At 43.9% G+C, this 14470-nt stretch overlaps 2 long non-coding RNA genes across 2 annotated transcripts; one reads left to right on the top strand and one right to left on the bottom strand.

The window, feature by feature from the left end:
• The first annotated feature begins 2656 nt into the window (after positions 1-2656).
• Positions 2657-4803, top strand: LOC131399635 (uncharacterized). The gene is made up of 2 exons (XR_009217174.1): positions 2657-2740; positions 4386-4803. It is a non-coding gene; the product is annotated as an uncharacterized LOC131399635 (long non-coding RNA).
• A 1265-nt stretch (positions 4804-6068) lies between these two features.
• On the bottom strand, positions 6069-14148 carry LOC131399634 (uncharacterized). Its single transcript, XR_009217173.1, has 3 exons — positions 14053-14148; positions 7073-7216; positions 6069-6161 (listed from the first exon to the last, which is right to left on the bottom strand). It is a non-coding gene; the product is annotated as an uncharacterized LOC131399634 (long non-coding RNA).
• Between the last annotated feature and the right edge of the window lie 322 nt (positions 14149-14470).

Here is a 14470-nt window from a genome sequence, read left to right as displayed (position 1 = left end):
CTAAACAATTAAATCTCAATATATTTTAAAGGAAGTAATTACCATGAGGATTAGAATGAATAAGTCTGGATTACTTATAGTCACACCAAATCTCCAAATTCCTTGCATATTCAAATGTTATTAGTAATTGATGGTTTTTTACTTAAAAATAACTGAGTCCTACAACATTGTTCTGTTTGGCTCTAGGAGACAGAAATTGGACCATTTTATACTTTCAGAGCAAATGAATTTTGTGATTAGCACTCGTTTCTTTTGCAAACACGAAAGAATTTTATTTCCAAACGGTTATTTTATTCATTCTGCCAGAGTCCCATTGGCACCCTTATAATTGTGTATTTCAACAAACCAAAGCAAAATGTTTAACTATAAAATATTTTTTGTATGTATTGAAAAAAAATATGCATTAAAACAATAAAAGCATACGTTTATCTCAGGACAATGTTTACCAGTTCCATAAATTCTGTCTTAGTTTGGCGTTTGCTAGAAGCAGCCCCTGGATTCGAGCGGGCGTATTTTACCTGGTGGGCAGTCCAGGACCCTGGAGAGCGACTGGGCGGTGGTGGTGGTGGTGGTGGTGGTGGTGGTGGTGGTGGTGAAGGAGGACAGCCAATGAGAGCAGCGCTGTCCAGCGAGGCCCCACTGTGGGTAACTGGCTTGATTCCTCTAGGAAACTGGCCAAGCCAGCATAGACGGTGTGCCTCGAAGTTACTCCACCCAAAGGGAGAGAGAGTGGGTTATTTATGCACCAACGCCCACCAGACACGGGTGGGGCTGCTCCTGCGGACATTAGCCCTCCAGTACTTTCCTCCTCTAGTGCTTGCGCCAGCAGGCTCTGGTTTCAGAGTGAGTCCTCGGGCACAGAGGTGTGGATGCCTGAGGCTGGAAGGCTGGCCACCTGGACTGAAAGGATAAGGCCTGAGGGCGTATGAGGGGGGCACCCGCAATATCTGCTAGAAAATCACTTTCCCTTATGTAGAGACAGTAAGTGCAAGGTGAAACAGGGAGATAAAAGAATATGAAAAAACATCTGTCACTTGCGACATCATCTTTCCATCACCTGGTCAAATGAATATCTTATTGGCAATGAAAACGTAATTCTTAAACTTATAATACGACAATTATTGCTGCTTTCTTTTGAGCTGTATGTCTTTTTTGGCTCTTCCTAATTTTTTTCAGCAATGGCAAATACTGTCAGAAGCTAAATTACAAGTTTATAATAATGAAAGCTGACTTTTATACCTTCTTGGAAGGAATACTCATACTCTGCACAATTCTTAATCCTTTTCTGCGGGGATGGGGACAAATTATCAGATTTTTCTGAGTTGTTTACTATGTCATCATCAATAAATGAAGACAATAATGACTACCTCACAGGATATTATGACATCAGAGTTGGAGTATAAAACGTGTGCGTGCAACAGGTGCTCGGTAGATGACTACGTTACCACCTTAGCAGGATGTCCCAATTCTTTTTTTTTTTTTTAATTCTAATATATATCTTTTTACAGTGATGAAAAATTCCACGACTTGAGTGAATTTTAATTTTAAAGAGATGGAGACTTGAACATTCATTGAAACAGACAGTTTCCCCCTCAGCAGGTTCAACAGTGAACCATATATCATTATCTTGGGGGAAGATGAGGACACGTGAATGCAGATATTTCCAAATGCCCAGTGTCTCGTTAGTTGTGCAGATGAGGAACGTGTGACAGCAGTGCCTCTGCAGAATTGTTTCTTCCTAGGAGGAACACGTGAGCTTGCATAGATCCCAGTACGACACCTTGCTTGCTTGGGGGGTTCTGTCAGTTCTCTGAGGAGAGTTTTCCGGAGATCTGGCCACAAGAAAGACACGCAAGTGTGACCTTCACCTGGAGCTGGAGGAGAGTCTGTGCAGGACACTGGATGGGGCCTGGGCCATCCAGGCCTGGGCTGGATGAGTGAGGTCATCCAGGGCCGCAACATTTGAGGGTGACTTCCAGACCAGGTGAATGGCCCTAATGCTATGAGGTGACTGTTCTGCCAGGAGGGGCTGGGCCAGGCTCCTGTGCATGATCTGGATGGGGTGGTGATGCTGATGGTTTCTGAAGGCAGTAGAAATTCCCCTTGTTAATCATCCTGGGAAAAATCAGATCTTGAAATGAGAAACCAGGGCCACAGAGGAGGGCGCTGGGCCAGGAGATGTGGGAACATCCTCTTCCCCCTGGCCCTCTGGTGTGGGACTTGGGCTCTGAGGTTGGCTGACTCCACTTCCAGTGAGGGTGGCTGGTGCCTTGCCTTGTAGGATGGTGACCACCTAGGAGCCAAGCAAAGGGGTTCTCTGAGGGCCTCCTGGGGACAGCTCTGGAGACAGGAATGTAGAGGTCAGTTCTAATAGGAAGTTAAGTTCCCACATGGATTGTAGCTTCCTTTAGTATTCCCAAACCCTCAGTAAGATCTTCTTTAAGGAGTGGTCTTCATCATGCTAAGGGGATCTAGATAAGGGCTCATCTCATGCTTGCAGGGGGAGAGACAAAGGAGAGCAAGACCCTCTCTCATGGCCAGAACAGGAGTGGCAGCAAATATACCGTGGACAACGGCTGCCCCTCCAGTCTGGACCACTCTGGAAGTCTCGTCTTGTCTCAGGCCCACTGAGAGCTGGCATCTTTTCAGGTCATCCAAGAAATGGTTTGGAATGAGATAGTCCCATATGTTCTTTCAAAATCCCAAGAAGCCTAGACAGAGTGGAGCCTTCTTCTTAGTGGTAAGGAATTTCAACCCCAGATGCCTGGGTCCACAGGCACATCTCTGGGGACATGGTTCTTTTTGACGTTGGAAGACTTTTCTCGCACCCTCTGACCCACATGCATCTTTTCAAACAATTCAACTTTCTGCTCTTTAGTCTTCTCAGCAACAAATGCATCAATGTAATGAACCAGTGTTGTGTCTGCGGGGCTATGCCTTGACTAGTGTGCTCAGGTGACTAAATTATTCCAGACGGTAGAAAGGCAAGTAAGCCTCCTGGTGGAGAAGAACTCAAAATCACCTCCTGACTTCATGCTTCTTTGTAGTGCATCAAAAGTCCTTAGTGCAAGGCGGAATCTGCAAGACACATGTTTAGGGAAATGCTCGGAGGCGGCAGATATCCTGGGCATGCCACTCGCTTTGCTGATGTCCCCTGGTTTCTAACATCACTCTTGCCCCTGGCCATGCTTCTCCTTTAACTTTAGGTCTTAATTCTGAAGAGTACCTCTTTTCTTCTTTCCTCTAAGGCACCTCTAACCCATGTCTAATGTACGCAACAGAATTTTACTTAAGGTCTGGGGATATTGGAGTGCTGGCTACATCAAAGAAAAGACCAGGACAACCTAAAATCAAATATCAGAAATTTCTGCCCCAAAATTTATGTTATTTTATTATGTAGAATAGTGTCTCCCAAACCCCAGCCCAGATTGATCTCTGGGCCTAGATTTGATGTCCAGAGCACCCATTAGCAAACTTTCCTTATCAATAAGGACAGATAACCCCAAGATTACTTATACCGTTTATTGCACTACCCAAGAAGGCACAAGAAATTTCAGTTAGCTGTTGCTTAAGTACCATTTTTACCTTTCTGAAATATATCTACAGTATAAAGAGCTTGACACAGCCATAATTATTATCAAAGCTATTGCTATACTATCTGTGGGTTTGCTTGCTGTATATCAGAATATTAGAATGCATTAGATGCAGGAGAAAAGTAAGTTAAGGTAAAAATAAAAGAAAATGTTGCTTTTATAGATGATAGCAAAATTCAATAATTAATTGCCCTGAGAACCAGCAGGAGCAGAATTAACAAAACAATAAAATAAGATTGGAATGTTTTGGGTGTTAAAAACCATCGATTTTTAAAGGAAGCAAGGGTTTTGATTGGCAATGTTGTTGAATTCGTACTTGACAACAAAGAGGACAATTTCATCCTGTCACAATGTATTCCTTGGTGCCAATGTCAGAGACAAACTGGGTTGGATAGACCCCATGTCTGAAACTGGATCATTATGCTTCTTTTCAGCTAATCTGTCTTTGGGCCATCACTAGAATATTCTGGGGCAGAGTGGGTAGAAGGCAATGTAACACTTTTATTGCACACACTCTCAACCACTGGCCCTCCCTCTGTCTTACTCAGGTGGCTAAACCACAGCTCTGGTTGAATTCAACTCTCCTCCTACTCAGCTCTTGTGCCTACATAACTGAATGTGTCTAGAAAAAGAGCACAATGGTGGTGGCTGGTCTCACTTTAAACTCATGGCTGCTCACCTATTGTTGCCTGGCAGTTATATAATTCTCTACCCTCCCCCCTAGATAGCCATTTCATTCCTTTTCCTCTCTTGTCAAAGTTCTGACACCTCTTTTTGCATCTTCACTCACAGCTGATGATCTGGTTTCCTATTTCACTGAGAACACAGCGACAATCAGAAAAGAATCTGCAGAAGTATTCACCACCACACCCACATGTCTGCTGGCCTCTGTGTCCATGGATGCTGCCTTCCCACCTACAACTGTGGAAGAACCACCCTGCTCCTAACACAGTCCAGTCCCTCTCTGGGCACTATCTCCCAACCTCCTTGGTCTGCTCAATGATGGAGAGCAAGCTTTTCTTTCTCTTTCTTTATAGTCAACATTTTCCTCTTCACTGGGTCATTCCCACCAATATGCAAATATCTCTTATTTCTCCCATCTTAACAAAACATTGTTTGAACTCTAGTATCACCTCTAGCTACTGCCTATTTCTCTTTCCTTTCACACAAACTCCCTGAAATAAATGTTTGTAGTCTTTCCTATCTTCAACCCTCGTCCAGTCAGGTTTTTTTTCCTACAACACCCAACAAAAACTGTATCAAGGTTGTAGTGATTTGCATGTTGCTAAACCTAATGATCAATTTTTTCAGTTTTGTCTTGCTCAATCTGCCAGCAGCATTGACACAGCTGATTATTCTCTCCTTCTTGAAACACTTTTGTTCTTGGCCTCCAGATCTCAGATCCTGGACCTCTTGTCTTGTCCATCTACACCCACCCCCTTGGTGATCTGATCCTCTCATAAGCTGATGACTCATAAATTTACATCTCCAGCCCAGTCCTCTCCTCTGAACTCCATATTCGAATAAGCAACTACGTATTTGATGTCTCCACTGGAATCGTCTAGTAGGTATCTCTAACTTCTCCAGTTCCTAACTAACTTCCTGATATCCTTCTCTACTCCCAACCTGCTTCTTCTGCAGTATTTCCCGCTTTATTCAATGAACTCCATCCTTCCCTTATTCAGGTCAAACACCTTGGAGTCATCTCTTGTGCTTCTCTTTTTCTCATACCCCACATCCAGTCTGTCAGCAAATCCTGTTGATTTTACCTCCAAAATAGGCCCTTCATATCTTACAGGGATGGTCTTCCTAATTCTACCCAGGTTCCCCCAATCTACTTTTAACATGGCCACCAGAGTAATCTGCTTAAAATGAAAGTCAGATAATGTCACTCAAAACCTTCCACTAGCTTCCCATCTCAACCTGAGGAGAAGTTAAAGTCATTGCGATGGGCTGCAAGGCCCCATGACCTGGCTCCTGACACCTCTTTGACCTCAACTCCCACTGCCCTCCCCCGGCTCACCCCAGCCACACTGGCCTCGAACGTGTGGGGCAGATGTCTGCATCAGGAACACTTCCCTTGCTGTTCCTTCATCCTGAAATGATCCTCCCCCAGATAAACACTTGGCTCACTCCCACACCTCCCTCAGGGCTCTTCTTAAATGTTTCCTTGTCAGTGAACCCTTCCCTCTTCATTCTACTTAAAATTCCCTCAGCAATCCCTATCAGACCTCCCTGTTTGATTTTCCTCCATGGCACTTATCACAATCTACCATACCATATATCTTTTTATTTATTTTGTTTATTGTCCACCTCTCATGACTGGAATGTAAATCCCACAGGGTCAAGGATTTTGTCTGTTTTATTCACCACTGTAACCCTTTTGCCTAGAAAAGTGCCCACCACATAGTAGGCACTCAGCAAACGTTTGTTGAAGGAACAAATGAATTGAGGTTTGGTGTAAAGAGGACTTAGAAGACCTGGGTCTTATTTGTTGATTCCACTACTCCTGATTTACACACTCTTAGGCAAGTTGCTTAACATCTTCACGTGCTAGTTTCTTTCCATCTGTAAAACAGTTTACCAAGATTGTTTGTCAGGATTAAATGAAATGATGAATATGAAAAGTACTTTCTAATTTGCATTATGCAAGTGTTAATTAACATTAGCAATACTATTTATAATCATATGAAAAAGACAGTCGGACAAACCAGAGATGTATATTCTCACTCCTTGCCTAGTAGAGTCTTTGGTGTTTTATATCATGGGACAATTTGGGACGTTACTCAGGGGCATTTGTAGCCTGACTAATGCTTATTTTATACTTGGGTGGAGAAGGTAACCCAGATTTCTGCTCAAAATTACAGAGCTATTCCCAAACTGAATGCCAGCAGTTGCTCTGCGGATGTGGAGACTCAGATTTCTGCTGTCCCTAAACAGGTCAAGTTACGATATAATGGCCACATGTTGTATAAAATGATTAATGAAGAAACATGAATCTTTCTAGGGAGGTATTTCTCCTTTACAACTGGGTTGTACCTCCTTTTGGAGCTAATCGTAGACCTACAATATTTGTGACATGCTGATTCTCTCTTCATTACATCTATACTTATGAAAGCATAAGTCATATGGCTTTTTCAAGCTTTTTGTTCTTTTAAGAATAGAACGTGGGTGGTTGATTATAAAGTTCATTAGGTCTTGTGTGGAGCTTTTCAGAGAAATTTATAATCATTCTAATTGATTTGGAATTTCCAAGAAGAATCAAAAAATATTCCACAGACTAATAATTCTGAAACAAAAAAAAATTTGTATCTAAAATTGAAATTATCAAGTGACCTAGTTGCATAAACTTGCCTTCCTTCCTCCACCTTATTTGTTACCTTTATATGATCTGAAGTACGTGTTGGAAGAGTAAAACTTGTGGTGAGGCAGCTCACCGCAGCGCCCAGCATGTGGGTAAAGAATGAGAGAGTACTCACTTGAGATGATAGCTGAGCAATGAGCACAAGGACGTCCAAAGGGCAGAAATTCTTTAAGTAGCACAGCATCTGTACTGTTTTCATCAGTAAGAAGAAGGTGAGTGTGTTGACACTGGTGAAGAGAAATCTAAAGATTTAAGAAATCTGAAATTAAAGAAAAAAACTAAGTGGCTGCTCATTTGTGGAACAAGAAGCTACTTCTTTCTTGGTAAGTTTTTGTTTTGTCTTGGAATTTAGAAAATATTGTGTCTCTGTTGACTTAATAACTGTTTTATGCTCTGAAGATAAAAGAATATTGCAAAGTTTGTATTACCAAGTTAGACATTGATTGGACGCTTATTTATTTAGACTCTGTTAGTCATGCTATGGAGAGAGAGGAGACACTAAGTTTTGCTGAGTCTCTTAGGTGCTACACGCTATTCTAGAGACTTCACGTGCACCATTTTATGTAATTCCGACGACAGTCCTGGAAGATAGGTGTGATTAAAGAGTTAGAGAGACGAAGTCACACGATCTGTGTGTGTCAGGGGAGGGATTCAAGTCAGGCTTTTTTTGATTCCAGAATCTGAGCTCTTTCTATCTCACAGAGACATTAAATATAATCTTGAAGTCGCCTGTGACCTGATGTACGGCGACTAGCACTTGTGAAACAACTATAGGAATATTTACAAAGAGCCTAATAAATCATAGCCACCTTTAAGACCAGTCATCTATATGAGCTGTAACTACGAAGAAGAAACACAGATTTTACAAACCCAAAGCAAACACAGTCTCTCTAACTTACTGTTTGCGTACACGCTGCAGGGCTGTACCTGTGTTACAGAACAAGGGGTGCCGGGTGGATCTAAATGTGGATGAAGCGCAGAGGAGGTGAGCCGACTGGGTGAGGGGTGGTGGGAACAGACATGGAAGAGTCTAGGGGAGGAGAACGGGTCAGAAGCAAGTACCACAAGGACAGAGAGGAGACAGACAGGGTGCTGACAAACTGGGGCAATGAAAAGGGAAGAAGGACTCGGTGAGCCTGGAGCCAGCCCAGCAGAAGATGCTAACCCATATGTGAACATGCAGATGCGTCTATGTGCATAGACTTATGGGTCTGGTTCAAGAGAATTTATGTTGCTGTAACTCATGGGAAGAAGTTCTCTTGATAACATCTTCCAAGTGAAAGTGGTGAATGGGTGGCAATCAGTTTCACTGTGTTGTGGGTTAAAGTATTTATGCCATTTAAAAAATACCGTTACTGCATTTATATGACAATATTAGAGGCATCAGCTTTAATCTTGCCTTGTATCTTCTCTTATTAAACGTCTTAAACTTTCTGAGCCCTCACTTACCTGGAGGTCTCTTATCTAATAATATCAACTCTCTAAAACAAACTGAGAAAGAGGAAATGAACAGGACTCTGCAGCCAAAATAGATACCACAAAGCCCATACCCTAAACCTTGTGAGTCTTTCTCCCAGGGGAGACCCTCAGGTGCACGTTCAGATGTACTGATACTTATTTTAGGTGCAGTTCTGATAAGTAGGGCTGTTTGGTTTCCCAGCCCAGAACTTATTGGAAGCAAAAGGTTAGAAGTGGGAGGGTCAACTACTGAAGTCAGACACTGGGCGTTAGGAGATGTGACAGAGAATGGGTTACCAGCAAAAACTGAGGTGGGAAACCCCAAAATACAGATAGGACAACTCAATATACTTAACCTGGGGCCATTTGACACAGAAGCAAATAGTCCCAAGTGTTTGAGCGATTTCTACATGGAATTTGGTACATTGCTGCAGAGAAGAAAAGCTCATGTCCACAGTGGTGACCACAAAAGGCATTGGAGGCAGGGCTGGACAACCGTGGTTTTACCAGAAGATGAGTTTGAGCAAGAATTTCATTAATCAGTTCTCAAATCTTTAAATATTTAAAACTGCAAATGATCAACCTCAGTTGAAAGTTAATTCAGAATAACTTTCCCCAAGAACAAGATTAATTAGAGATTGCTATCTTCCTCTGTAAAGTGTGCTAGGCATCCAGTGCGTTCTTCAGAGCTCAGAGGACGTAATGGCCATGCAGGGTTTAAAATCTAAAGAGAATTCCATGTCAGAGAGGATTGAGTGTCTCTAGAATAAATACATTTCTTTTTACTTTTTAAAACTTTTTCTATTTTCGGAGTAGAGTGATGAGTTGGATATATGAAGAAAGAGAAAACTAAGCAACGAAAGAAGAAAGATGTAAAAGAGGGGCAGGCTGAGGAGGAAGGGCAAGGAACAAAATGGAAGGGAGAGATGTCAAGACAAGAGCAGAGTCTGCAAGGAGGGAGGCAGCAGCCACCCAGGACCAAGGGAGGGGCCCGGCCGGGCACTGTGGACGTGGTTCTGGGCTCTGCAGAGTCTTGTCTAGCAAATGGTCCAGGCACAGAGCAGGGCTCGCCCATAGCAATGGGTATGGGGCCACTTGGACTTGGGGCCCCTCTGTGCAGCCTTCTGCATTTCCCTTTTCAGCACCTTTCTCCTTTGATGGAGTTCACTGTCATAAGGACTCCATGCTCTCCAGGCTCTCACCTCCTATCTGCCATACCCAACGATCTGACATTCTCAGGGCGAATGGATGGTGAGCTTAACAAGTTACAAACAACGTGCACTTAGCAGAGGCTATCTGGATCCTTCCTGCTCAAGGTAGTGTTAAGAATTGCAGGATGTCAGGTCCCTCCCAGGCCTGCTCAGTCAGAATCTGCATTTTAACCCCATGGAGAGGTGATTCATATGCGTCCCTATGCTTGGAAACCCCTCTTCTGGGCATAGAAAACCTCAATCCAAAGGTATCCTTTAATGTTTAGGAGGCGGTTGCTGCTCTGGTTGTATTGTTTACATTCTAAACATAGTGCAGAGATAAGCAGGACCCCTTTTCTATCCCAAACCATCTTAGCAGCTGCCTGCTGTGGCTAGTGGGAAGGGTCGGGGGAGCAGCCTGCGACCATGGTAACATTATCACGACATCATCCTTTCTCATTTCTGTAGCACTTTTATAAATCAACCTGGCTGTTCCCGTTAGACAGACTGCAAATGAAGCCCTGAATCTGGGTCACAGAGGAATGCAATGAGTCAGTAGAGGCCCCAGGCCCTTTGCTCTGCCTCTCTCCCCCGGCATGCATAGTGAGCACCATTAGGAACTGAGGTGATGATGTCTCCACAGATTGAGATTTTATTTGTGGGTTTATCTAACATCAAAGTCATTTGATTGGAGGCCCCCAACATTAAAAAGGATGTGTGGCTTTCAGATTTCTTTCTGATAGGTAAACAGATTTTTAGTAAATCTAAAAATCACTGTCTTGTGTGTGCAATTAAATGAAAATGCAATAAAATGTCAGTCTCCTTTGATCTTTTTGAAGGTTTGAGCCTTTTCAGATTCTGTAAAATGGGCTGAAATGGTATGCATATCTCGTCCCACGCAGTCTTCTGAGTCAGTGGTTAGCAAATGGATGCTCTGGTATTCTCCCTGCAGACTTGCGTTGTAGTCCCTGCCTCCACACTGGGAGATTGGCCAGAGGATCAGAGCCCGGGATGACTGGGTTACCGGGTCTTTTGAGGGCCTGATTTGGTAGAACAGGTGAAAAGAAGGCTTTTCTGTCATCCCCTCTCTGTCCATTCTGGCAAAATCAATCATTCCTCATTGAAGAGTTTCGTGACATTTTTAAGTAAGTCTGAGAAAAGCCAATCTCACAGGAAGTTAGTTTGGAGCTACTTAGAGCTATTTCATTGATGGCAATAATCTTGTTAGGTCCACAGTACTGTGCACTCTCCTTTCCTTGTACTGAGCAAGGGCTGGTGCCCACCAATTCATCATCCTTTCAGCATTTCCTGTATCTGACTGGAATCAAAATAGCATGTTCACTATTCTGGAAACTGACAAAAATAGAAATTGTGATTATGGGAGCCCTCAGACAATGAAGATTATCAGGAAATTTCTAGAAGGTGTAATATTTCCAGCAGTGAACATTAGTGATCTCTGTTAACAGTTGCTACAATTAGTCTCTTCACTGTTCTTAGAAATTGGTTCATTATACAAACAATGTATCTCATTGTTAAGCATGTGGAAAGCACAAAACCATGGAAACAAAATTATAATTATTTCGAACTCCCCAAGCCATTACCATTTTAATGTATTTCTTCCCAGGCTGTATTCTGAGCAGAGTTTTGTCATTGTTTTTCGCTTTTACTTAGAAATGTTGGTGAGAACAAGGCTGTGTCTAGGATGCTGTGGTCACAGTGAGAACTTCAAATTTGTGACCTCAAACAAAATTTTGTAAATTTTCTGTATTCAGGAGACCAACTCAAAATTTTGAAAAACTCCCTCCTTCTCCCATTTCAAAGATCCTCAGGCATTATAAAATGAGTGAAAATTGGTTCAATTTAATTCATCTTTAAACCAGCAGCTGTGACTAGCACTGGACACAGCCACAGAGCATCATGTGCGAGTAGGTGACGTCTCTCCATTCTTGAGAAGCTCGACAGCTAGCTTCCAGAGAGTATGAAGAAGAGAGAATTCCAAACTCTCCCTTGTGTCTCTTGAGGACATCCAGGGCATTGAATCTGTCGCGCCCCCTTCCTGGCCTCCCTAAGTCTCCCAGACCCTCCAGCTGCCTGCGAGCTCTCACAGAGCCCCCCGTGCCCTCACAGAGCCCCCCGTTCCCTCAGCTACATTTCACCCTCCCAGTTTTTCCCTCCTTCCACCACCACCCAGCTCTTTATTTTTTAGGTCAGATTGATTTTTTTGGCTTAATCTCCTTTCCTGTGGCACATGAGGTAACGGAATTTCTCTCCAGTCTCTTGACTCAGCTCCACAGCACATCTGGGGAGGGGGAGACTGGCAGGAGAGGAAAACACACACTCCATGACTGGCGGTCTGACTGTTACAAAACCCCTCCTTCCTCCCAGCGGAAACCACCTCTTCCACCTTCCTATCCTTAGGCCCACGTTTTCCTTTTGGCACAATGAGAATAAGGCCGGCTAGCGTTCTTTATGTATTTACGGCAGCCGTCTTCCCCATGGGCTCCCACTCCACCCCTGGTCTAAACGGCCACCCTCCTCCTTCCTCATAACCAGGTTTCAGGCCCCTTCACCACCCTAGCCACGCTCTGTAACGAAGCACCAGTGTGCCTCAACCACCGCAGAGCAGAAGGGCTCCTCATCCCATTCCTCGGTGCCATTACTTCTCCTAGACCCAGAGCAACCACCCTTCCTGGCTGGCCAGGACTGTCCTGGCTTTAGCACTGAAGTTTCATGTTCCAGAAACCCCTTCAATTCCTGGCAAGCCAGAGTGGTTGGCTACCCTAATCCTGGCAGCCCTACAAGGAGAAGAGGGTTGACTCCTTTCCCTCTGTCGGTGGAGGGGCCCCTGTTTGTCCTTCAGGAGACATAAACTCCTCTGTGCTTCTGGGTGGTACCTGAAGGCTGAGCAGAAAAAGCCTCGAGTCAGAACACCAGAGCTTCGGGTGCTTGAGACGGGAACTGTCCAGGAGGGCAGTGTCTGTCCCCTACAGCTGCAGCTGAAATCAGAAGTGGGTCAAGAGGGCACGGTGTGGGAAATCAAAAGTGGTGTCTGCTGACTCCCCAGGGTGAAATAAATAAACTTTCACTGCGTCCGCTACCCTTAATAACTCCATCCTCTTTCTTTGAGTCTTACTGCCAATTTTTTAAAAATAAATATTCTGCGACTGTGGTCTCCATTTCCTCGGTGTGCTCTCTCAAATCCTTGTAATGGAGCTTCCACTCGGACATTCATACTGAGAGTCGATTTTCAAAGAGCACTGTAAACACTGTGATGAATACAAAGGGCAGTTTTCAGCCCTTGAATTCCCCACTCTGCTGGTTTTTCTTCAAACATTTTCCTCCCTTGCCGGCCCCAACACCACTGTATTAATTTCTGAGTGACCTATCCTTTTGGCCCCTTCTTTTCTGTATTTTTTCCTCATTTCCACTTGTCCTTTTGCTCCCTAAGCACAAGCACAGGCTCCCAGAACGTTCTTCCACGTCTCTGAGCTCAGTGACAGCCTCTCTGTGCATAACTATTCCCGCATCTCTTTCTATAAGCTCCTCTTTAGCCCTCCGTCATCATCATCATCACCATCATCATCATCACCATCCTCATCATCAGCTGTTACTGTATGCCAAACACTGTGGGGCGAATGCGCTTTATGTGTCTCTAATCCTCACACTAATCCTTTACAAATCTCTAATCTTCATTTCATCCATGAGGAGACAGACACCCAGAGACTAATTTGAACAACAACCAACATGTGGCTGACATGGATCTGAAGTCACTTCAAGACTCTCCCATTACACAATACCTCCACCTCCTCACATTCTGTGGACCTCACATGAAACTCATTTCCTTCCCCCTTTGATCAGTTTCTATAACTTCTCCCTGTAGAAACGTGTTAGAAATAAGTTTCCAGTCCTGATTTCCCCTGTTTCTGTTGAGATGGAAAACTTGGCATCATTTTCATTCTTCATTCCTCTTGTTCCTTACTGATGTTTCAAAATATTTCTCAAACATCATTTCTTCTTCACGTTTGTCCCAGAAATGCATAGGATCAGAAGACATGGCTTTGAGCCTTGGCTGTTCAAGTTATGAAGTGTATGAATTTGAGGAAGTTGCTTTACTTCTCTGAGTTTCGATTTGACAACACCAACACTGTCTAGGCTTGTTGTGAAGATTAATGAAACAGAATAAGGGAAATATCAAGGTATCAATCCAAAAGCCCAGAAGTGTGTCATTAGCACTGCCAGTCAATTGGCCATCCCACCGCTGCTCTGTGACCTTGGCACGCCCACCTCCTGTATGGCTTCCTCTCCCTGTCAGTCCTGTGAACTTGCGCCTGTACCTCCACTGCTCACAAAGCCCCCCTGCAGTCCAGTCCCTACCTCTGTTCTCATGTTCTGCTCTGTGTTTGTGCCTTCCTTAGCTCACGCTGTTTGCCTGCCTACCCTTTCCTACCTGGCCAGATCTCCATCAGCTCTCCTGGCTGACCTCCAGCCTTCCTTCTTCATAAGACTGCACAGACCGTTGCAGCAGACGGAGCTCACTCTCTCTCCCTCCTTTAAAGCATTCACCTCCTCAATATTGCTTCCTCAATGATCAACCACATACAGCCTTGCTACATCGCATTGCACATACCGTCATGTATGTATGCCCCAACTTTCCAACTGGATAAGTTCCTTAAAGGCAGAAAATAAATTGCATACTTTTGTGTATCTCTGTACTTAGTGCAGTGCACACGGTAGTTATCTGAAATATTAATTTACAACAGGTAAAGTAGGTTGGTGTGTCCCTGGCTCTTTAAGAGTACAATTTTTAGACCAGACAGTTTAGGGCGTAGAGTAACAAAGAGTTTCAAACCTCCGCAGGCCCAAAG

This window comes from Diceros bicornis, chromosome 39 (genome assembly GCF_020826845.1).
Source record: "Diceros bicornis minor isolate mBicDic1 chromosome 39, mDicBic1.mat.cur, whole genome shotgun sequence".
NCBI lineage: Eukaryota > Metazoa > Chordata > Mammalia > Perissodactyla > Rhinocerotidae > Diceros > Diceros bicornis.
Note: the sequence above shows the minus strand (reverse complement) of the source record. Positions and strands in the feature narration are given on the sequence as shown.